General features: G+C 34.6%; 1 protein-coding gene across 1 annotated transcript in view; it reads right to left on the reverse strand.

The window, feature by feature from the left end:
* Positions 1 to 27,011, reverse strand: part of Rim (Rab3 interacting molecule) — a 355,610-nt gene that overhangs the window by 10,252 nt on the left and 318,347 nt on the right. The window contains exon 17 of the mRNA XM_074185890.1: positions 22,458 to 22,592. The gene's annotated coding sequence lies outside the window, so the exon portion shown is untranslated. The remainder of the gene's footprint in view (positions 1 to 22,457; positions 22,593 to 27,011) is intronic.

Here is a 27,011-nt window from a genome sequence, read left to right on the forward strand (position 1 = left end):
TTTTGGTGACTGACAATCAAGAGTTTTTGTAATGAAATCATTCATGCCAAGGTTGGTTTATCAAGTCATCACTGAATCAGTCAATATCAATATGACTTATGTTTCTATAAGTTATCTTTTGGTTTTTATCTTGAGTTCAATTTCAAAGGAAAATTGAGCATCTGTCAATGCATCATCTGAAAGATCATTGTGTATAACATTAATTTTATGAACTTTATCGATATTTGTAATTATTAAGTCTAGCAGTGAAGAAGATGTTCCCGTAATTCTTGTCGGTTCCGAAACAACCTGTCTGAAATTAAATATTTCTAATACCTTCTGAAACCTCTCTGAGTTATTTGAACTGGGATCTAACATATTGATATTAAAATCACCTAAACATATTATATCACTGTAATTTGAATATATATTGGTGAAAATTTCTTCAATTTCGTCTAAAAATAATGTTAAGTTCGAAATAGATGCCTCCTATAAACTATACCGATAGCTATAAAGTTATTCCTACCCATGTTTAATTTTATCCAAATAAATTCCACCTGTTCACTGCATTGACTCAAAATAATTTCATATTTGAAAGTATTTCTCAGAAAAATACCTACCCCTCCGCCTCTGGATAACCTATCTTTGCGTAAAAATATATAAGGAGCAGAACTTACATTATTGCTGTTAATACCTGCATGCATCCCATGTTTCTGTTCTCCCACAATTTCATAGTCCGCAGCGAGAATCTGATTATGAAATTCATTAAATTTTGATGGTAAGGATCTGACATTCATATGACATATATTCAACATGACCTGAAAGAATGGTAATTACGTAATTTTTAGAGAGAAGAAAAAGAAAGAGATGTTAGAGAAAAACGAGACAAAAATGCAGAGTGAAGTTTAAATAAATAGCGAATTGAGTAGCCCTGTAACACCTGTCAACAAGCAAAAGGAATAAAGTGATGTAGCAAATCTGCTAGATAAATTGACAATTTAATAAAAAAAATCTCCATTTTATAAATATATGGGTTATACAGGCTGATTCACGGTGGTATATGGTATGGGTAATATGGTAATATGGGTCATCTAAAGTTTGCAGATAATGCGAGAATTAACAAACCTAGTTCGGTTTTCGGCACTAGGATTTTTGCGCCACTGCCGGTAGGCGAGATTTTTGGAAGAGACAGCTTGCTCGCAATTTTTGTTGAACCAAGGTTTGCCGTTAGAAGGTCGTTTTACTGAAAAAGGAATATATTCATCCATGGATGATAGAATAACTTTCGTGACTTCAGAAGCATAAATTGATGGATCTTTAGAGTCATGAAGATCCTCCCATTCAGCTGATCCGTAAATTCAAACTTTGCGCGATTTAGATTATTTCCCAACAGTTATCATAAATTCACTCAAGACCGAAATGAGTTTGTGGTCAGAAGATCCCAATGGAGATCTTACGGTGACTGGTTTGGTTGTTAGGTATAGATCCAGAGGACTAGCATATTCTCCATCACGGTCAGGAATCCTGCTTATTGCAGAAGCGTCAGCTTCGCAACCTTGTTCGTCGTTGACATTTGAAAATTTGAGCCATTCGATATTGTGGACATTGAAGTCACCTAATATGAAAATTTTGGCGCTGGGATGATTGATTTGCAGAAAGTAAATGTTGTTTGCAAGTGAGAATAGTGCCCTATATCATGTATCGCTAGGTGGTCGATAAATCAAAGTTTTGGGGATCCAGCATTTCTTCTCATTGACAGGAGAGGTGACTTCTGATAAAAGAGATATTCCAAAGTTACGTTTGAATCGGGAGTGGAAATTATGGCCTGAATATAGAGAATTGACGGTGTTTGTTGAAGCACTGACTTTGGTTTCTGTGAGTGCAAGAATATGAGGACTATTTGATTGCAGATGTTGGTGCAATGAGTTTATATTTGAGTCCTCTGATGTTGCAGAAATCGATTTTGAAGTGATTATTATTACAAAACAAGCCAAAGATGATGCTGATGTTCTCATCATAGAATCAGCTATCGAAGAATCCAAAAATGGGAGTACTCCCATCATCGTTGGAGTAGACCCACTCAACTATTTTAAGAAGAAACTGTCTTGAGGAAAGTTGGAAAGAACAATGTTGAGGCACACATCTATTAGTCAAAAAGTTTAGACAAAAAACATATATTAATTTTACATGCATTCAGTGGCTGTGACACAATTTCTGCGCTGTGTAAAAAAGGTAAGAAAAACTTTCATCAAATCTCCGGAAAAGCTTGCCAATTGCGACCTACTGCCTCATGTTTTTCTACAATAAGTCTGCCCTGTACAGTGATATATAATGCTCCTAAATCTGGGGACAATATCGATCATCTTCGATATACTCAGTTCATAAAACACCAAAGCTTTATAGACCTGTTCATTATGAGGTAAAAAAATTGTTAGGGCATGATTTACAACTCCAGGAATGAAGTTGGGTGATGAATAATCAACTCTTGGAGCCAGTGATAATATTACCACCAGCTCTAGAGGAGTTACTCAATACATTGTTTTTTAATTATAAGAATGGATGTGGTATACGCTGTGGATGTATAAAATCGGGGTTGCAATTGACTTCAGCTTGTTGCCACTGCAATTGACAAGCTTGCCTCAATGTTGTTTCATCATAAAGCGACTCTGAGGAAGAGATTGCACTTGACCCAGAATAAAACTAATTATTCATTGGTGAAAATATTTCATTTTCACCTACAGAGAGCAAGCGCCGCAGGTTCTTCGCCTTCTATCTCAAAAACGGTCAGGCGTATGAAAAAATATTTCCAACAATATTTGTCGCTAATTTTATGCTCTACAATTTTTACGATTGATGCTAACATCATTGAAGCTATAAAAATCGAGAAAATCGCGAAAAACGGATTTTTATGACGTTTGACCTTCAATAACTTGAGGTGCAGAGATGAGATTTTATGAGATTTCTAAGATAACGTTGAGAACACCAAAATGAATATGTATACAAGGTAACAGCTGACTATCTCTCATTCGGAGTGGAAACTTCCATTATGACTGCGAGTACCCTTACAAATTGGTAGGTAGACCGGTACTTCAGAAAGATATACGTCATACTGAAGGAACCGTGACCTTGAAGGATGTCACATGACCTTGAATTGTGTGCACGTCATATGACCTTGAAGACACCAAACGACCTTGAGCTATGAGCACGTCATATGACCTTGAGCATGAAGTTCGACTTCGACGATGAACTTTCTCCTTGATACATGATTTTGAGTGACCTTGAATGAAACCTCACAGATAAACTTTGGATTGGGGTGGTTGGGGTTTGAGTCATTATAAAATCAATCCATCAAATTATCAGTTCGCAATAGGAGCCGGCGGTGAAAGGATGCACAATAATCCTTTTAAGGTCATTTAACGACCCTGAGGTATGATCACGTTATATGACTTTGAGTATGCAGTTTGAACTTGACGATCTACTTTGTCCTTGATACACGACCTTGAGCTTGAGTGACCTTGAAATGATCCTCATAGATTGACTTAGGATTGGGGAGGTGAGGATGAGCGTTATATCCGAAACAGGAGCCAGCAGTGAAAGTATGCACAATAATCCCTCGAAGGTCATTTTAATATCAAGACATACTGTCTTCCACCTAGCGATTGGCATTTTACACTTGCTCGCTGAGCAGACGGTTACCGTGAGTCATTCAGTCAGAACGAGGATCCAGTTTTGCAAGGATGTATTGCAGTGCCGCTTCCGACAGCAAAGGGTGCGATTCGGGGCACTCATGGTTCGTAGTTATAGAAGTTGTAAGTAATTCTTTCCTTAGAGTTATGCCTTACACATACCCTTCAATATTGCCACCATACTGAATTAACCACGAAACCCTTTTTCCACTTTCCACCTATAACTTGGCCTTGAGATGCATGTGACGATCACATCAATGCTCTGACATCACCTATGTGAATATTGTCAAAGAACTGGGTGTAGTGTGAAAACAGGTTTTACATTTCTTTAGATGCGACTGACTGCGTCCGGACCTAATGCCTATGGACTTTCACCTCTGGGGAAGGTTGAAAAATCTCATTTTTAAATTACCGATCAATTGTAGATACGAATTGGAAGCGGCAGTGATGCAAAGTTTTGCTTCTCTCACTGATAATAAACTAAACAATTTGACAAAAAACTTTCAGAAAAGGTGTCGCCTGTGTGTAGGATAAGCTGGCAGACATTTCGAACACCTTGTCTGAAGTATTTTATTTCATTGTTTGTTCTTTATCATTATTATTAATTTTTGTTGTTCCATTTATTAATGATGAATGTTATCAGTTTTATTGAAACTATGTGTTTTAATTACTGCTGTGAAAAGCTTTCTCAACATTTGGTTGCTATTACTGAACAATTTCTTTCTGTATTACGGTCGTCCAAACTCTACTTGATTAAAGTCTGCGTTTCAACGTTTACTTGAAAAAACTTATAAGCTCTGTATTTTAAAGATAGCTCTAGTGGAACATCAAGTGTGCTACATATTTGAAACGGTAATTTCAAGCTTTATTGAAATATAGGAACATACAGGATGTCTTATTGAAAAAATGGGTTTCTATCGATGAATATCGATGAATATCGACAGATTATCTGCATCATTGAATTTTACGTAAAAAGGTGCTTCGGAAATGCTTTCATAGAAACAAGGAATTTATGACAGGAAAAAAATACAGCAAACTTTTCGAAAATGCACATTTTCGAAAAACATGCTGTAACTTAGAAACGATGATAGATTTCGATATGCGGTTTCCACCATTGAGTTGATCATGAAATTTGAATCTCCGATACAGTCATCAGTTTTCATCTATTTATTTTTAAAACAAGAGTTTCCCTTCAAAAGTGTTCTGTACCAATGGCCATCCCAGAATAGTTCACACTATGAGCTTTCAGAATATGTAGGAATTAATCAATTTATTGTCATTGGGAATGTACCTTATTCCTGAGGAAATCATGAGAAATTCAATTTCTTCTCGAGCTTCGATTATCGTTTATCTTGTAGTAAACCAAAAACCTTCTTTGAATCCATCCATTTTCTTTCTTATTTTGTTAGTTTCTCGCAATAAGCGAATCCCTCAACAAAATGATAGACACCCACGTTTTGTTTACTGCTTGTGCTCTGCACTCTCTCTGTTTTCTAAAACATCTCTTTAGAAAACTCTAGAATCGTATATTCATTGTATCAGGATATTATGCTGCATATTATTATACTGATTGAGAGCAGGTCCTGTGAGTTTGCATGATATAAGAATTGTCAACAAACTTAACATTCAATGTCTGAGCAGGTGAAATTATGATTGAAATCAACTTTTTTTGTATGAATATAAAATTGTCTACTGAAGAAATAATAAATGTAATTCAAATTTTGGGTGAATGTGACAAAAATTGTTTATTAGCCAGTATACCTAATGTATGATGTTCAGTATCCTGACTTAAGGTCTATACGACCAGAGAGTTTTTGGAGGGTTGAAGGAAGATTTGAGAAAACAGACAGTGTCAAGCATTAGAAAAGGCAAGCGGTAAATGAAATTGTAACGATTGAAGAAAATGAATCAGCGGTGATGCTTTCAACAGTTGAACCTTCTAATATATCGAATGTAAAACCTATTTTCACACTACATCAAGTTCTTTGATAATATTCACATAGGTGATTTCAGAGCATTGATGTGACGTCACATGCATCTCAAGGCCAAGTCATAGGCGGAAAGTGGAAAAAAGGTTTCATTGCCAATTCAGTATGGTGGAAATATCGAAGGGTATATGTAAGGCACGACTCTAAGTAAAGAATTACATATACGAAATAACCTATGAGAAAAAAAATACACTCGAACTTAGGTTAGGTTAGGTTAGGTTAGGTTAGGTTAGGTTAGGTTAGGTTAGGTTAGGTTAGGTTAGGTTGTCATGTACCATTGACAATTAGTATAGAGCATTTAAATACACAAGTATATAGATATCGACAACTGCTACAGGGTGTTCCTTAAACACATGCTAATATTTAAGGAGGTAATTCTTAGATCCATTTTAAGGAAAAAACGTCCTATGGACGTATGTCCTAAACGCCCTAACTTTTGAGATACAGGGTGGCAAAGTTTTCGAAAATAATCAGTTTTTCAATAATAACTGAGATAATTTTGTAGACATCTTTGGCATATTTGGTACATATGTTCCATGCCTCAAGGCGCATTTTCTGATGTACAATTTTCTTAATTTTCTCTGCCAGTGGCGTACGTACGAGTTTTGAAATGTATATTTTTGTCGAAAAAAAAAACTACGCCACTGCTTTATCTTGAATTAAAAATCATTTTTAAAATCTCCATGTCCGATGCATGGTTTTCGCTCAAAAAATTAAAAATCGCTTTACTTAAGGATAAATTCCTTAAAAATCTGATGCGGTATCGTGCATCGACTGAAAGCAAACTAAGAGATCAGATTTGTTGCAAAATAATTGAGGATCTAAAAGGTATTTGTTTGTTGTCAGATGCACTGTTCTCAATTAAAATTACGTCATAACGCAGTACCGCTTAATAATTTTTGAAAACATAAATTTAGTTATCCTGAAATAAATGACGTGTAGCAGAATTTATTTACTGCACCTCTTGGAAATATGGAGTTTGTCGATATGTGATGTCTTTTAAAGATTGAAAGCAGAAAAAACAGCGTGCCCACCATAGCAATAAAAAACGAATTATCTGTATGTACAAACGTCAGTAGCTAATTTGATGTTGGTTTAAAGTAAGGTGTTGGTGTTAAAAACTGTCACAGCGCGTTTTGATTGATTTTGAAGTGTTATTGAAGTTATTTTGGTAGTCCGCTGTTTTTCTGAATATCAGTAAATATGGTAAATTATACGAATGCGGAAATGGCGCAAATGCATTACGTATATGGCCTTGCCGATGGTAATGCAACAGAAGCTAGGCGCATTTATCAGGAAAGATATCGTAATCGTGCCTTAGCAGATAGCCGAACCTTTTCAAATATTCATCGTCGACTTGGGGAAACTGGTAGTTTCAAGAAAGGGACTCCGGAAGGTAGACCCCGTGTAGTAAGAACTCCTGAAATTGAGGAAGCGGTGCTGCAAGAAATTGTGGAACATCCTGAGACGAGTACGAGGAAGATCGCTAGAACTCTGGATATTTGTCATCAAATTGTATGGCGTATTTTGGTTGATTTTTTGTTATACCCATACCATATTTCAAGAATGCAGGCATTACTCCCCAGAGATTTTCCACAGCATGTGAACTTCAGTCAGTGGTATCTACAAAGTATTGCACTAAATCCGCAGTTTGAGACACAAATCTTGTTCACAGACGAAGCAAATTTTTCTCGGAATGCCATTCAAAATTTCCATAACAATCATGTGTGGGCTGAAGAAAATCACCATGCAATAACCGAAACCCATTTCCAACACCAATTTTCGGTTAATGTATGGGCAAGACTCATAGGTGATCATCTAATAGGCCCATTTTTTCCACCAGGACGCCTTGATGATCGTTCTTATTTACAATTTCTCGAAGAAGACTTACCTGGGTTATTGGAAGATGTGCCACTTGAGTTAAGGAATCGAATATGGTACATGCACGATGGCGCCCCTGCTCATTTCAGTGTAATTGTCCGAAACCATTTAAATACAGTTTATCCTAATCGTTGGTTAGGTCGCGGAGGACCTCAGTAATGGCCAGCAAGATCCCCCGATCAGTTTAGATTTTTTTTTATGGGGTCACCTCAAAACTCTTGTGTATAAAACTCCCATTAATACTTTAGAAGATTCAAGAGAGCGAATAGTTGCCTCGTGTGAAACTATACGAAATACGCCGGGAATATTTGAACGGGTGCGTAATTCCATGCGTAGAAGGGCGGAAGCATGCATACTAAGTGCAGGTGGCCACTCCCAACAATTTTTATAATCAGTTTTGGTATTATTACTAATTAACAAATTTGTGCTATTCGTTTAGACTTACTGTCACAAAATAAAATAAAACTCGTTTTTGTGAAAAATTTATTTTTTTGCAGATTATGTTTTCAAATATTATTAGGGAATTGGTAATGCGTTATGAAGCAATTTTCAGATTCTCATTCATTTTAGAATTGATCTAATTTCTTAATTTGCTTTCTGTCGATTTTTATTTTTTTGAGTGAAAATCATGCGTCGGACAAAGAAATACCAGGAGATCAAATTTTCTCAAAATAAATAAGGGATTTAAAAATGATTTTATTTTGAAAAGAAAGCATTGGCGTAGTACTTTTTCCCCAAAAATATTCAATGCGAAACCCGTAGGGATGCCCCTGTTTGAAAAAATACAAATTTGTGTACATCAGAAAATGCACCTTGAAGCATGGAACATATGTACCAAATATGCCAAAGATTTCTACAAAATTATCTCAGTTATTATTAAGAAACTGATTATTTTTGAAAACTTTGCCACCCTGTAGCTCAAAAGTTAAGGCATTTAGGACATACGTCCATAGGAAGTTTTTTTCTTAAAATGGGTCTAAGAATTACCTCCTTGAATATTAGCATGTGTTTGAGGAACACCCTGTATAACTACGAACCATGAGTGTCCCGAATCGCACCCTTTGCTGTCGGAAGCGGCACTGCAATACATCCTTGCAAAACTGGATCCTCGTTCTGACTGAATGACTCACGGTAACCGTCTGCTCAGCGGCAGATATCAAAATGACCCTCGAGGGTCACTTTGATATCAAGACATACTAAGTCAATCTATGAGGTTAATTTCAAGGTCACTCAAAGTCATGTATCAAGGACAAAGTAGATCGTCAAAATCAAACTGCATATTCAAAGTCATATAATGTGAACATAGCTCAGGGTCGTTAAATGTCCTTAAGAGGATTATTGTGCATCATTTCACCGCTGGCTCCTACTGCGAACTGAATGATTTGATGGATTGATTTTATAATGACTCAAACCCCAACCACCCCAATCCAAAGTTTATCTGTGAGGTTTCACTCATGGTCACTCAAAATCATGTATCAAGGGTAAAGTCCATTGTCGAAGTCGAACTTCATGCTCAGGGTCATATGACGTGCACATAATTCAAGGTCATGTGACATCATTCAAGGTCACGGCTCCTTCAGTATGACGTATATATTTCTGAAGTACCGGTCTACCTACCAATTTGTAAGCGTACTGTTTAAATCTGTTTAAAAAATCTGTGCATATAGCGATGGATTGAATGAGTACAATTTGGCTAATATAAGTATTGTGCTACCATGTGTTTCCTAAATGGATTTCAGAGTGTTCCCCTAGTTTTATGAAATACTCTTACTCTCGAGTACATAACTAATTTGGTCATCGAAATCAGACCCTCTTGAAATAATGCGGAATTGTCAAACTGAAAACGTGTTTTTTTTGTGCGTTAGAAACGGATTTTTCAAATCGGTTAAAATTTGGAATCAAAATCCTTCAATATCATATTTGTTAGACAAGTAGAACATAGTCTTCATTGTCTATCATAATATCGAAAATATCATTAGATTTATTTACATCTGAAAACGAATATATCGTAAACTAATTTTTTTACCGATAAATCAGTTTTTATATGTTTCACGGAATGTGAAAACAATATGTCCGAACTCAATTGAGAATTTCGAAGGAAATTTCACTTTCTACCTCAAAAGTAGTAGAAAATATTGAAATTTTCCATTGAATCAATTATGTTCATGTTATTGACTTTTTCGAAATTATCAAATGATCTTTCCATTGATTTACAATGAAAATTTAAAAGTTGTTACCATAAAATGTTGTTTCTAAAACAACATTTCACATGCCCAGCAAGACGGCTGAGAATATCGAAAATTTGTTAAAAAAATATTTCACTATAGCTAACGAAATCTCGAAAATTCAAAAATTGGTTACATAGAATGTTATATGATGGAATTGGCCGATACTTGATGAAAATCCATAACTAACCTATTCAAAAACACTTCATTGTGAGATTTTCACTGAACAGTTTTACAAAAACGCAACACGTGTTTCGCCATACAATGGCTTCTAATTTTTTAATTTCAATACTTTCGAAAGTTATTTACAGGTAAATTTGGGTTGTATTTTATTGTGTTGCCAAGAAACTGTGAAATAATTTTTAAATTTCTAATTTAATGTAATTTTTACCTTTGCCTCACTAGAAATAATTTTTTTAAATTTGGTCAAAACTTTTGAAAATTGCACTTGTTGAATTTATTCTAGACAGTTGATCATTTTATAGGTGAAAGAACGATTCATACTGATTGATGTCAAAAAAGAAATTACTTCAACTGCCAAAAAACTAAAATTATTTGGCAGACGAAAAAATAAAAATGAAATCAAAACTAGAAAATTATGAAAATCGGATAACATACATAAATATGATATATTTAGAAATCCCTTCATGATGAGAGATATCTAATTCTCTATTTTCGATGTCATGGTTCGCAACACACGTCCTATACGAAATGCTTCCGGCCCCTGAAAATTTCATTTTTGAGAACTTATCAAACCATTCTTTCTCTTCCTCAAACGAAGTTCTGTACGAGATTTCACGGAAAAAATGTTGAGTGTTTTTTGTTCTTCGACCTGAAATGGTAAAAACTAAAAGAACTACAAAAGTTTAAGACTCGCATAATCGAATTCTGGGAAACACAGTAATAAGTGAGTTCTGAGTTCAAGCAAAACATGCTTTTGATGGTACTTGATTGCGATTGATTAAATTTCAGTAGCTATACATAATGTAGGCAAATTATCACTGTCACTATTATCATGGCAGTTGCAGGATTGCACAATTATTCAATGCATGCGATATCCAATAGCTTTCTCAATGAAAAAATCAGCAGGCCTGTTTTGAATAGACTTTTCGATGTACAGGGCGTTTCTACGAAAACTTCACCTCCTGTAAGTCATAAACGGACGTGTAATCGAAAATTTCAAAGAACACGTTGATTTTTATTTCTAGGGGGACTAACTCTCATTTCGAAATCATACCGGAAACTTCACCCCCTTCGGTCAGCAACTACCCACCTATTTTTTTCAGGGGCATGGGGGGTCGAGTGATACATCATTTGAAAGGTCTTCTATTACTTCTGCGACTTTTTTCGAAATTGGTTCATTCGTTATTGAGAAATTAATCGTTGAAAGTTTTATTCAAGAAAAAACAGAAAATTAGCTGTCGCTCATTTTATTGAGGAAATCAACAAAAGTAATATCAATGGCAACACAATCAACGGATAAAGTGTTCAAAATGATCTCTATCTAGTTCCATACAATAATACAGTCTACTTTCGAAAGTTTCTTACATTATTGAAGATGTCCGGAGTCAGAAATCTGCATTCTCGAATAATTCTCTGTCGCAGGTCTTCCAGACTTCTAGAATTCATTTAGTTAGTAGTAAAAAATGTTTTGAAATAAATGACACTGTTAGTTTTTTCCGCACTGGTATTTTTTATTGAATCTAGTTGTCGCAGAACAAAAAGTAGAAAGTTGGCCACTGTCACTTCTTCACGAATTATTATTCAGTCATTTTTGTTCACTGTGTTTCAGAATGGTTCATTCTACTGAAGAAGGAATAGAAATTGTTACAACCTGTTATCGAAATAATATATGTGCTAACGTGAGTCATCAATACGTTAAACAGTTAATGGATGAGTTTCGAACTTCAGGTTCTGTTCACAACAGAAAACATGAAGTATCCCGTCCTGTCAGAAATGACGAAGTTAAAGTTGCAGTATTAGGACATATGCAAATGGACAATCGACAATCTATCAGACAAGTAGCTAGAGCGTCTAGTGTATCTGCTACTAGTGTTTTTCTGATTTTGAAAGCCTACAAATTCCATCCTTTCAAAATAAGGCTAGTTCAGGAATTAAACGAAGATGATCCTGATCGTCGACCCGAGCCTATTATAGAATACATGTTTTTCAGACGAAAGTTTTTTCATGTTGAATGGTAAAGCGAATATACATAATTGTCGTTACTGGAGCGATGTGAATCCTCATTTGGTGATGGAAACATAATCACAAACTCCACAAAAATTGAATGTTTGGGCCGGTATTCTTGGCTACCATATTGTTGGACCATTCTTCATTTTAGGTAATCTCAGTGGAGACACATACTTAAATCTATTACAAGACTGTGTAGATCCTATGACAAATTTCAGAAAATGATGAGAATTTAGTAGAAAATGTATAAAAATTACAGAGGTAATAGAGGGACAAAAGACCTTTCAAATGTTGTATCACTCGACCCCCACGTGCCATTGATAAAAATAGGGGGGTAGTTGATGACCGCAAAGGGGTATGATTTCCATATCAGAATTAGTCTCTCTAGAAATTAAAATGGAATTGTTCTATGAAATTTCGATAACACGTCCGTTTCCCACTCACAGCGGGGGTCAAGTTTTCGTTGGAACACCCTGTATAGTACACACATTATGTTATGCAAAGTGAGAGCGATTCCGTTGTGTGAAAAATTAATCACGGTTGGAGTTTTCTTGGTTTATTCAGTGATTTAAGTAAATTAGCAAGGTTCTCTGTGAGTAATTATGGGTACAAATAAGGGCAGTTTAATAACCTTTCAATCATATCTCATTACCTTTGCCTTGCTTCTGTTTAGAAATCGGGGTAACTAAAGTCAAATATTCAAAAACAATTATGAGAATCAGGAAAGTTCCATACCTACTGTCCATTAGTCGGTACAATCTGAATTTTCATTATCTACTGCAAAAATGTGACGAGTATTGTCATAATTGATCGTTAATTATTGTTTCTCCTAAACTCTGGAATAAGGCAGAACACATTTTATACTTACCTTAATATATTTAAGCAACCCTTTCATTAGCAAATACGAGTATTTCGATGTCTTAAAAATATTTCCTTTGATTCTTACTCATTTAAATGGGTACCCTCAAACTGAAATTTACAAGTTGAAGTTATTTATTGGGGTTTATCACAATAATGCTTTGTACATCCCTACTTCTCCAGATATTGGGAAAAATATGTCATTAAAAATGAAAAATAAATTGAGTATACCTACCTAGTTGAAAAAATTACAGCCTCTTTTCTTTGAACACGTTTATGGAAACAAAAAATATGAAAAAAAAATACGAATCTGTATTAAAACTAGTATTGTAAGAGAAAACTTTGAGAATGTTTTTCAATTTTGTATATTCTCATCTTAGATCGACCGTTCAAACTGTTCAATCAAGCTGATCGCCACTGTAAACTATATTCTGGCAGTTGTAAGTAATCGATTTTGGGTAATCAACAATGTGAAATGTTAATTATAAAAAACATTGTGGCCTTTCAAAGCCTTCGAGTAATACACTATATTCTTCAATTTTCCATTCATTTCTTGAAGTGCCTTCTGTTATACAGGCTTCTGTTATATAGGCTGATTCACGGTGGATGACACATTGGACGTTTTTGGTGAAATAGGCACCGGATCACGTTGAAAATCCAATAGAGAGCATATTTAGATATTCTCCACCCAACTAGATTTTTCAAACTGCAGTGTTGCCACTTCCATTAGAAAGTAGTAGCAAATTTGATTTTTCAAATCAATTACCCGACAACTTTTCTTGACATTTTCTTATACCTATCTGTTATCGTTTTCGTAATATGAATTAATTTAATTTTTTTTTTCGGAAATCATGACCTCTGAAAATGCAGATATCTTTGAGTTACCTAAATAATACTGTGATACCGAAATTTGGTTTGAAGTTATGTGATACTTCGATTACTTCCCACACTTCAGCGTAACCTCCGTAACTTCAATACAGGGTGGTAAAAAATACAGTTTTTTAGTTTGCCTAAAAAAGTGACTCACAGTTGATTATTCAAAATGAAACAACCTGTGTATTTTTACAAATTTAGAAAGCCAAAAAATTTGCTTTTTTTCTATGTACATCAAGCATATAGCATGATAGACGTTCATTAGCGGTAGATTCGGATTCCTTTCGTTGAACTTTCTACATGCTCTGCTGATAATTTCATCACACTGTCCAAAAATAATAAAACTAATTCATGAGAACTTCGTTTAATTAGTTTTGTTCCATCGTTTTCAAAGTATTTGAAACTTCTGAAGTAACGAAAATGTCAATATTATAAGGAGAATGTCACAAAGTTATACTTTCACTAGTTCGGACTTCCATTGTCTACTGTATAAAATGATTTGAAATCCCTGAAACAACTGAAAAAGAAGAATTGAAAATGAATAGCTGAAAATAACAATTATATTAACCAAAATAAACCTGAAATGAAATAATAGTGAAATAAAATACAAGTAAAAATAGAACAATTGAATGAATAAAAATAAAGAAATGAAAAAAGAAAATAAAAATAAAAAGTGGAGAGATTCCAAGACACGTGACTTAGACCGTGCTTTTGGGTTCTGTAATACGAAGGAAGGTCTCGAGAAGGAACTAGACATCATCAAAAATGATCTTCAACGGAATGGCTACTCCAAAGCGATGGTAGAAAAGACTTTGGCTAGAAGACAGCAGGACCTCGCAAGGAAGAGAAGCCGTCACAACCAGTGCTTGCACTTTCCTACATCAGAGGATTATCAGAAAGGATAAGAAGAATTTGTTCCAAGTACAACATCTGAAAGTGCTTCAGATCCGGTAACACTATCCGTAGCAGCCTCACGAATACCAGGCCACCAAACGCGGACTGCGATTCCAAGAATTGCATTTACCGGATACCCTGTGAGTGCGGAAAATCCTATATTGGTGAAACTAAGAGGCCATTGAATGTTCGCATTGCCAAGCACAAGAAGCACACACAGCGAGGGGCAACCAGCAAATCAGGAATAGCAAACCATGTTCGGACCCATCAACAAAACATCGAGTGGTCCCAAGCTGAGAGGAACATTGATTTAGGAGAAAATTCAAGGAAGCCGCATACATGTTGTCCAACAACGTATTCAGCCAGGCCAGCGTAGAAATACGCAACATATGGAAACCCATCATCAAGCGAAAAATAGCCAACACCCACCAAAACGGTTATCTCCCACGGAACCAGTGAAGCGGAAAATGGAAAGCGGGGATAAGAGAAAGTACTCGATCGACCAATAAATAGTCATCTCTCGGAGGAATCAGTCCAGTCATCACCCGAGGACGATTGTAGATACTAACAATCGAAACGTCGAGAACTAACGTGACTTGGAATCTCTCCACTTTTTATTTTTATTTTCTTTTTTCATTTCTTTATTTTATTTATTCAATTGTTCTATTTTCACTTGTATTTTATTTCACTATTATTTCATTTCAGGATTATTTTGGTTAATATAATTGTTATTTTCAGCTATTCATTTTCAATTCTTCTTTTTTAGTTGATTCAGGAATTTCAAATCATTTTATACAGTAGACAATGGAAGTCCGAACTAGTGAAATTCATCATGAAACATTATCAATCACCTTCAAAGTAATACTGTCGAATAGTAATAAATGCTCATAAGGCCGAAACTTGATTAGTTGAGTGTATTTTCAAAAACTACACCTCACGATTTGATTTGCACAAACTTAAAAATATATCACAACATGTGTTTGTGAAGATCAAATCGTGAGATGTAGTTTTTGAAATTACTATGGATCTTCATCAAGTAAAGGCCGAAATCAATCAGAAAAAAATATTTGAGTATATGCATGATAAACATGGAAAGAAAGCAAATTTCGACAGCTTTCTGAATGTGTAATAATACATAGGGTGTTTCATTTGAAATATTCAACTTTCAGGCACCTTTTCAAGAAAACGAAAAAACTGTATTTTTTAACCACCCTGTATTGAAGTAACGGAGATTACGCTGAAGTGTGGTGAAGATTACGCTCCATTGTCTGTTCCACCAGAAACGTCAAATGTGCTATCCACCATCCACCGTGAATCAACCTGTATATCTGCAGATATTTATATCACACTGTATACGATATAAGCTACAAACTATAGGTATCATACGGTATGTATTGAAAATGTACTATTTTGATTCTCGTTGATTCTTATTACTGCAAAAAATACAAACGCACTTTTTATATCTTCATAAAAAGTTAGGCGATGCCTTTTCTTTCCAGCTTCATGAAAATAAAATATTATTAATTGACGCTCTAAAGCAGGGGTCTCCAAACTTTGAAGCCTTCGGGCCATGATGATTTTTTCAGTTTGTTCCAAGGGCCAATTTCTGCCCTTAACTATATTTCTAGACTAGGATAGTCGCAAAGTGCGTGACCTAAGAAAACTTACGCTTTTTTTGCATTTCAATTATTATTGTGTATTGTGACACCTAACGACATCTAGTGGCGAGGAGTGGTACTATGTACTATCTTTTTCAGCTACCCGCTAGGTGGCATTAGGCGTAATTAAATATTTAGAATTACCGCGTTGGTTCGAGAAAGTTCTGGTTCTTGCTAGTGTATTCCGATCACCTCGAGATGGCAGTAATAATTGCATATGAAAAGGCTAGCGGCGCAACTGCGAGTTAGTCTGCGTAGGAAAGGCGAAGGAAGCGAAACTGTCTATTGTGAAATAAAGTAACCCCTGTCAATAAAAGTATTTTGATTCGACTTACTGTTTTTATGTGTGATTTGTTAGTATGGAAAAGAAACGAAAAATCGACAGTGAATGCAGAACGTTCCAAGAAAAATGGAACTTTCAGTATTTTGTGATTGAGTACAGTAATAAGGCGCTATGTTTAATTTGTAATGAAACCATAGCTGTTCTCAAAGGCTATAACATTAAACGACACTATGGATCGAAACATCTTCAAAGTTACTCCAAGTATATAGGAAGTTGCGGAAGGAAAAATTTGAAGCTTTGAAACGCGGACTCAAATCGCAGCAATCTTTGTTTACCAAAGCGAATACTGAACAAGAGTCTGCAACTCGCGCCAGCTTTCGTGTGGCTCTTGAAATCGGAAAACGTGGTAAATAAAACCGAGTAATTATCATTCTGTGTGTTCTTCTTCAACTTATCACAGCAATAGTAACAACAATTAGGTAATCATTGGCTGTCGCGGGCCAGATTGATGACAGTAAATCATTGGCTGTCGCGGGCCGGATTGATGACACTGGCGGGCCGGATTTGGCCCGCGGGCCGTAGTTTGGAGACCCCTGGTCTAGATGGATTTTCATGGCAACTGGCGGTGTAGTGCTGATGGCATCAGATATATCCAGGCGTAAATTAATGTTGATTATTTATATTTTGTGTGAATGAAACGTGAAAAATTGATTTTTAAAATTATTTAAAAATCACATATAGTAGGTATAGTGGGAAAATCAGCGATCTCTAATTGGCGAATTATTATGTAACAACGATATTTCTGCTATATTAGACCAGGACTGAAGCCTTCAAAAATGGTAAAAAGTGAAAAAATAATAATAGTAGGATGAAACCCATTAGAAAAGAAGGGGAATATAATAAAAATGGAATGAAAATTAAATTACGGGCGATCTGAGTTCAGGAAGTGGTAGGGGGTGAGTTTTTAAGGGTAAAAAATGGTTTATCACGATTTCCGGCAAAACTACAAGTGCTATGGAAAAAAGTTGAATGCAAAGTTGTAGGTAATAAAATTATCTACTACTTTGGTACTAACAAATTTTTCACATAACCTCAAAATTTATGTGAAAAATTCAAATAACTAAGTTTTTGTTTTTTATTTTTATCTTTTTTTTTAATTTTTCTAAGAAATTTCTACGTCCCAAATACACTGTGATTCATTTGATTCGAAATATTAATTTTTTTCACCATATTTTGACTTGATATCAAAAAAGCTCCCTAATTTTCAATCGAAAATTCTCGCCACAAAACAGCTTTTTTTAAAAAGTCGGTGTGCTTTTTGTTCATTGAAATTTCTACTTTCTGTTGGTGTGAAAAAAATATACATTACTATAGTAAATGTTCTCAGAAAATGCAAAAAATGAAAAAAACTCGAATTCAAAATTATTTTTTAATCATTACGTATAATTTTGAGCTATTTATTAAAAATCACACTTTAATCACTCAAAAAAGATAAGATTCTATGTTACAATTATAAAGAAGAAAATTGCAAATGGAAATATACTACTATAATTAATAAACAAATGAGTTAATAAAGGTAATATTTAATAAGACATCTACAATATTTTGAGAAGGTCATAGAATCTTCTTCAAATAATATTTGTAGATACTTATTTATTGCCATTTTAAAATAATTTATATACCTGAGTGACCTACGGAATATTTTAGCCCAGTGAAAGGTATTTCATAGAGAAGGAGCTAGGAGGGTCTGGGCCTTACTACAAGTCTTACAATATTCCAGAGTTTGATTATTAAAACCATACAAAAATACCATTCTTGCAAGAAAAATGTTTATCTAACGAGAAAAACAACGACAAAATAATGAAATCTTTAATGAAGAAGGTTTTCCTGCATGAAGGTTTACCTGTAAAGAAGATGCTGATATAATTAGAACCTCCATAGAAATTGCCAGATATACTAATAAAACTGTCATTGTTGTGGGTCGAAATATTGATGTTTTGGTCCTTATAATTCAATTAAATTTAGATTATCATGACATTTATTTTCTCAAACCAGGTTCTGGAAATGTAAAGGATCTATTTTACACGTCTAATAGTGTCAAACATGAATCCTTCAAAAATATTGTTGCAGTTCTGAATTGCTTTTTTGGTTGCGATACAACATCTGGATTTGTCGTAAAAGGAAAAAAAAAGTATCGTAAATTCATTATTAGACGCCAGAAATTAGTCAAATTCGGCCAATGTTTTTTTATAAGAAAGATGCAAGTAAAGAAGATATAAAAAATGGATCAAAGTAAATCAAATCTATTTATAAAAGTAAAAATGAAAAAATTACACTGAATCAATTAGGATTTCAAAAATATCAATAGGCAAAAATCAAATCAACTTTCATTTTGGCAAACCTCCTACCCACAGAAGAAGCAGCAGAACAACATTGTTACAGGGCATATTATCAGCTTCAAACCTGGTTGGGTAACGAATTGACAGCAACAGATTGGGTCGGAAGCAACATCAACATGGCTTTATGTCCAAATTTATAGAAAAGGAATTAATTCCAGAAGTATCACCTAAAACTATTTGCTGCAGCTGTGAAACTGGATGTAATAGTTCAAGGAAATAAGGAACTAACGTCCCTAGCGTCCCAATTCCACAGACCTTGCAATACCTCAGGGAATTACTAGAGAAAAATAATTTCAATAATAACGAAATCGATGAATTCGTTTCTCTTACTAATTTGTGTATGAAACAAAATCGGTTCCAGGTAGAAGGTTGCTTTTATGAACAACAGGAAGGAATGGCCATGGGAAACCCCTTGCCCCCTACCTGGCAAACCTGTTCATGAACAGATTCGAAATGGAAACCAAAGAAAAGTCGAAGTATTTTCCTAGGATTTGGCTAAGGTATGTGGATGATATTTTCGCGATATTCGATACCAAAAAATCGAATATTGACGACTTTGTTTCCATTTTAAATAATAGATATCCATCAATAAAATTCACATATGAGTTAGAAAATAGGGGACAACTACCATTTCTTGACGTTTTGGTAATGAGGAGCCAATATGGAGGGTTAGAATACGATATATTTAGAAAAGAAACAAGCACGTACAGCATAAACGTGCTGGGTTAAATTTTTTAGTGCATCGTCTTTTGACTTTCCCTCTAACACATGATAGGTTCAAAAAAGAAAGACGTACAATACAGAAAATGGCGGCCACTAACGGTTTCTCGAGGGGTATTGTAGATGACATAATGAAGAAAAAGAAGTTTAGGTTAAGAATAAACGAAATATCGACTTTCAGAAAGGACAAAAACCAAGATAAATACATCTCAGTTCCATACCACCAATATACGAGGAACTTTCGAAAGATTTTCAAGGAATTAGGTATGAAGGTGGTTTTTAAAACAAGTCGTACACTACAGAGCCTTTTGGGAAGTCCAAAAGACAAAGTCGAGAATTCGGAAAAGTCTGGAATTTACGAAATTGAATGTAAGGACTGCGATGCAAAATATTATGGACAGACAAAAAGATATATTAAAGTAAGATATAAGGAACATATAGCACACTTAAAATATGGAAGACCTGAAAAATCAGCAGTCGCCCCATCATATTTTGCAACAAAACCATTCCATATACTTCAGTTCATTAAGATTAGTTAGACAAGTTAACAACAACAGGCAACTAGATGCCTATGAGAGTGTAGAAATAAGTAAACACAATAATATTATGAATAACGATGACGGACCTATACCAAAGGGCATACTATATAGCTTGTTGAAATAAAATAAAATAATGTTGTTGGGTTTGCTGATTACTACATAAGGACACATTGAATAAATTTGGATAGACAATATTGTGAAATTAATTTTTATATAGCTGAAAATTGTTTTATATAAACATATATTGTGAAATAATAGGTAAGGCAAAATTGTAAAATTAATTTAGGTTGGTATGCCTGGATGGTTTACCTGTATGAGTTACCTTTATAGCATAAATAGGATTAGGTCGCACTAGTCCTTAGTTTTAATCTTCCTCTTTGAAGATGATCACTTGGTGATCGAAACACGTGTCGAGGTGTTAAAAATAACGATTTGGTGTTGGGGAAAAACTCCAGTAATATTCAACATGTGGCTGCCGAAAACATGGTTTGAAATGCACAAATTAATGCTCAAATTGCCATGGTTCTGAAAATTGCTCCAATACGGAAGAAAAAACCTACGCGGAAGTTAATTATTCAGATGCAATCGAGGATGAAGAACCAATGCAGACTGGAAATGATATTGGAGACGAAGAAGGTGATGGTCTTGAAGATTTCGAAGATCAACTAGAATTGGATAGGTTTGTCGAATCTAACGATGAAGAAATGCCATCAAAGAGACAAAAACTAATGAATAGGTGATTAAAATTGAAGATAAGTTATTTATGAATAACAAGATTAACTTATTCAAAAATATTATAGTTATTAACGTAATCAGAATGAAGTATCTCAATTCAGTAGTACGATATTCATATATATATATATATATATATATATATATATATATATATATATATATATATATATTATGAGATTTTCTTTGACATGAATGTAATTAGAATTGAATAAATAAACTTTTTACCTGAATAAAATTGCAGCAATCACATTTTTTTATGAAATTGTACATAATGATTGAAAAAAAATTGAAATTAAAGTTTTTTCTGTTTTTTTCATTTTCTGAGAACATTTACACCATCATAAAGTAGAGATTTCATCGAACAAAAAGCACACCGACTTATTGAAAAAAGCTTATATTCTAACGCGGAAGACGAAACGTCGGATAGCAAATCTGAAAACACCATTATGTAGCAGGAAAAAAGTAGAAATGTGAAAGTGCACTTTATTTTCGAATCCTTCGAAAAATAAAGCCAGAAAAAATAAAAACCATTTTTCGAAATTTCTGTTTTTTTCCGGATATACTCTTGAATTTCAGAACTTTCTCAACGCCATATTGTTAGTCAGGTAAATGCGCACCGTTGTCCCAATTTAACCATCTTCGTATCTCTCATAGTTTCCGAGATCCCAATGGTGAGGATCGAATTTGAAACACCCTGTATATTCCATGATTCTCATGTTATCCTATCAACATCGACAAAATTTATTGAAAACGATTTCCCAACACCAGAAAAAAAATTACGTTCTCTCGACTCGCGTTTTGCTAACCAAGTTAGCGTCCTCAGAAGATCATTATGACTCCTGAGGATGCTAACTTGGTTAGCGAAACGCGCGTCGAGGGACCGTAATTTTTGTTCTGGTGTTGGGAAAGTGTTTTGAATAGATCCAGAGCCAGAGGTTCTAGTACGAAGTATCAAACGACACATTTTCCAAAATTTCAACCAAAGTGACAACTTATGATATAATTTATTTTGACAACTGTATATTTTACAATTCAGCGATGACCCTTCCCAGTTTTCATTGTAATTAACTCATGAAAAATGTGTTTCTACATGGCAGTAAGGATTTGAAATTTTGAAATTCTTTCACCCAGTGAATAATATTGCTCTCTAATAAACGAAGTATTATACTCTACATAACATAATGTGATTTTGAGTGAACAATTATGTAATATGTAATAATTTTGAAATCAAAAATGTAATGAGAAAATAAATGAAATAATGTAAACTGCGAGTCTGAATGAAGCGTAGAACTCTTCGAAAAAGCGTTATTCATACCTACATGTGACCTGTCGCAGACCCTCGATGTGTTATGCAGAGCTACTTTCGTGATATGATATGAGATGTGGAGGAAACAAGTGAACAAAAGAATTGCGTGGCATTATTGGAATAGTAGGCTCTGGTGAGGCTCTAGCGTGATTAAAAGCGCAGGAAGAGAGGTTAGAACTTGAAGGAATCTAGGCTAGCCAAGGATCCGCCACGAGACAGACCAAGAGAAGGGGGTCCACTAACCAGGGAAGTCGTCCCGAATAGTTTATACCATCCTATGACGATGTTGCTCAGGTTCAAGTCATCCAGCATTATCTGAGCCACGCCCATGAACACTTTCTTGCCTTCGATTCTGCCATAATCGCCCCATACTGTCACCTGGAAAAAATATTCGACATTAGATAACCATCAGCAGCTTCAAATGTGGAAGTGTGGATTTTCATCAAGTAACATAAGCAAAGATAAAAACACAATTATGATTCTATCTGCTGTATATCTGGTATCATTTAGCGGAAATAGAACAGTATTTCTTCAGTACTTCAAAAAACAATACTTTCATAGTCGAATGATAGCTATAGTCCGTTCATAATTTGTTGATAGCTCACTGCAAGTTTGACCCTCATTAGAGAACTGAAATACAGAGAGGACAGCTAATATGATATAATAACAAAAACCAAACTAAAACTGGCAGTTTAAGATGTTGTCGACTAACCCACCTTGTATCTGAAGAAATACAATACAGCTATAAAACTTTTAATCCGATTATGTAGGTATTTTGAGTGGAAATGAGTTACCAGTGTCGTAGAGTATATGATTAAAACATTAGTTACTTTAAATAAATAAATATATTAATATTCTTAGGCTGTAGGTACTGTAAACTGTATTTCTATTTTAAAAAAAATTCTTTATTTTATTCAAAAATAATAAGTTACTTGCAATTTGTAAAAGATACATTTATTTAATTAATACCTATTTTTAAATGATATAAACTACGATTACTTACAAAACTATTCAAATTCAAAATAAACAGGATCATCTTCGGAATCCGAGTCGTCTTGCAGGTTAATAATTAGCGGTTGTGTCTCTACAGTCGCATCAATTATATTGTCAAGATCCCACTTTTTTGTTCTTCTTCTATTGCATGTCTTACTGCATCTCACCAATTTTGTTCTGTAATATGTTGTAAAGACTCATATAACAATTCACGTACAGCTTGTATTTTATATGACATATTTTTTCTAGCCACATAGCTTTTCATTTGTACCCAAATGAGTTCAATTGGATTTAATTCGCAGTGGTAGGGTGGAAGTCTAAGGACTGTGATGTTTCGTCTTTCCGCCATTTTGTCAACTACGTATTTCTTGAACTTACATTTGTGTTGCCGGGCAATTTTTAAAAGTTCTGCTTTAACCATTCCATCTTCGTAAGGCAGGGACTTATTTCGCAGCCAGTCAATGATATGCTATTTCTTCCACGCAGTCGTTGGAAGTCTTTCAACTAGTCGTGAATGATAAGGTGCATTATCTAATACTATAATTGAGTTTGGTGGTATATGTTCAATCATCTGCTGTCGAAAACATCGAAAACATCAGCTGTCATCTCCTCGTGATAATCTTTTGTGCTTTTGGATTCAAATTCCAACAAACCATGCTTAGCAAATCCTTTTTCACTGCCAATGTGAGAAACTATTAATCTACTGCCTTTACCAGAGGGTGGGGAAATACCAGTAGACCAACCTTCCATAAAGGGTTGCCTGAAGCTTGATATATTTTTATCTGTCCAAATTTTTGTGTATGACCTGCGTTCACCCACGTTTCGTCCTGATAGTAAATTGGCCTTCCTTCAGCCCGAAATTTTCGTATAGATCTTAGATACTTTCTTCTCCAACATATTATCTCTTCCCGGTCAATCAAAAGTGATTTTCGGTCTGATTTCTCCCACCGGAAATTTAATTCTTTTAAAACTTGCCACAATTTGGTTCGTCCGACATGAGGCAAATCCGGGTCGTCTCTAACTTCTTGTAAAATTTTGTTTAAGTTGGGTATTTCTTTTTTGTAAAAAAATTCGTGAATTTTCCTTCGAATACCATTTTTGGCAAATTCATCAATTTCAATATGTTTTCTCCCCCTCTTTAAGTATTCGTTTGTATTTGGGTTAGCTATACCTTTTTTTTTCTTTCTGATAGGAACCTATATATTGTTGACTCCCCTACGCCCGTCATGTTGGCACAACTCTTGATTACGTTCTGAACAGTGTTTGTGGGATTCTGAGAAACCAGAGCATCGTGAACGTTCAAAACAATAGTCTTCTCTCTTGGTGAATAGACAGACTTACTGACTGTACGCAACAGTACCGGTGTAAAACTTGATGATGTTGATGATGATGACGAAGCCATCGCAAGCAATCAAACAAAACAAACAGGAACGAAAGGTACGTATATGTTTGTAGGAATATGAAAAAAAGTTACTCAGGCACTGCACAAAATTCGCAAAATAAATATTAGAGACGTTAATTACTGCCGTAGACGCCGAAACACCAACGAGCCGTAAATTAAATGCGATTAAAAAATGTACTAAACCAAAAATTATTTTCGTTCGTAACAACTTCAACCCTTTCAAGGCAAGTTTCGAATATAAACTGAAGCTTTATATTTAATGAATAAACACCTCAGGAACCTCCGCCTATGATTTTACGAGTTTTACGACCGTTTTATGACTTGGGCCCTCATTTTGTGTTATCGACAAATTATGAACGGACTATAGTTGATTAGCGGGAGTGGTTCGTGAACATTAGTTCGAGTCCAATTGTGGAATTTTGGATTTTTACTACTAATAGAGTAAAAGCGCGGCAGATCAATATACAGGGGAATACCTTGTACCCGGTTAAGTACCTCCTCCAAATATGAGCCTCATATATAAGGCCGCCTGTGAGGGATAAACGATTAGATTAGTAAAAGGAATTGATTATCAGAAATTCTCGAGCGCGTCAGATTAAGGTAGGGTGAGTTAATTACCTGCTGAAAAGTGTATATTCCAGTAATCTGACAATTTGAGAGTGACGTAAAGAAAGGGGAGGGCAGCAAAGTTGTAAAAAAATAACGTCATTTCGACATTCTCGGGCGTAGCTAATTTTTTTATATTTTGAAGGAAATAATTCAAGGATAACGAAAAATATATAATCTGACGATTTCCGCAAGCCGAAATAACAAATTTCGTCGATAAAGTTTAATGCGTGCAGCTGTGTGATACCTATATTTCCCTCTCCGAGTTACTATTCCTCTATTCCCTATTCACTTTTTCTCTATCTATTACTCTCTCACTCCATCCCCACTCAGATTTTTGTTGCAATGCCGCCATCACGGCTAAGCACAGAGAATCTTTCGTGATGAAGATGATGATTGATTGATCAATTGATTAATGGATGTAGCCGTTACTACGTGGTAGGAATTCATAATAAAGAAAAGAGAAACTGAACTTTCTATGTTTTTTACCACTTTTTATTTATTTATTTATTCACACTAACAGACCACATAGGTCTAATTACAAGGATGACCTTATTACATACAATATAATAGATACAATATAATACACTGAAATTAAAAAGAAGTAAAAATTATAAATCAGTTACTGACGGGGTCGATTAATAAGTGTGATGATCCTACAAAGACATTGCCACTAGCTGTATAATGACTTTTTTCCTTTAATTTTGTTAGAGAATCTGTCCAATCTATATCAATTATTACATTCAGTTTATTTGCGAGACACAACATACCTGTAAGTGGTTTGTATGAAGTGTATGAAGTATAAATTTTGTATATAAAACATTGTATTTGATCTTGTCCTGGCTGGGACGTGAAAATTAATTGACGATAATATATGAGGTGAGTTCAGTTTATTATTAAGAAGCCGGTGCGTGCGTTGTAACTAACGTTACTGCAGTTTCGTCCTATGAGGACATTTCCAAACTTATACAATATATAAGGACATTTTCAAACTTATACAATATATAAGTTTGGGAAGGTCCTTATAGGACGAAACTGCAGTAACGTTAGTTACAAATATAAGTGGTGAAAAACATAGAAAGTTTAATTTCTCTTTTATTCATTAATTAATCAATTGGTTATAAAAAATTAAATATTTTTGAGCATTTTTTTAAATTTATTTTTCTGTATGAACGTATTCTACTTGAGAAACATACACTTATTTATTTGCATGCTATTTCCTGAGCTTTTCAATTAATTAAGTTCAATAAATTGAAAAAAAAATATAAAAATATTGTTTTTGTCAGATTTAGCGAATCCCTCTAGATAATCGTCAGATTATGAAACAGCACGTCTAAAACATGAAGAACCATATATATCTTAATCTAACGCGCTTGAGTATTTCAAAATGTCAAATTTTTTTTGCACATTATAATAATGGCCGTGAGTTAACGTCAGATCGAAATCGTCGGATTATTGAATGAGAGCTTTTTTTTTGTTGCACTAACACCCCTTAAAAAATCTGACGCGCTAGATTATTTTTTTTCTTTTCACTTTCAACCTTTACGTACATCCACCCACATCATGCAAACGATCAGATTAACATACCAACATTATTAAAAATATGTAGGACATTGATGCTATCAATATCTGACGCGCTCGAGTATGTCCATGCAACAGTACTTTTTTACATATTAGAAAATCTAAAGCCGCTTCCCCCACCGATGAAAAGGTATATATTATAAAACATTTTTTCTTCTTTGCGACCTAATATGTCTCAATGACGCTCGAGTAAATCCCCATTTTGCATCGTGGGC

Source organism: Leptinotarsa decemlineata, unplaced genomic scaffold (assembly GCF_025532065.1).
Source record: "Leptinotarsa decemlineata unplaced genomic scaffold, Ldec_3_MD MMD2_tig00078363_RagTag_RagTag, whole genome shotgun sequence".
In the NCBI taxonomy this organism is placed as follows: domain Eukaryota; kingdom Metazoa; phylum Arthropoda; class Insecta; order Coleoptera; family Chrysomelidae; genus Leptinotarsa; species Leptinotarsa decemlineata.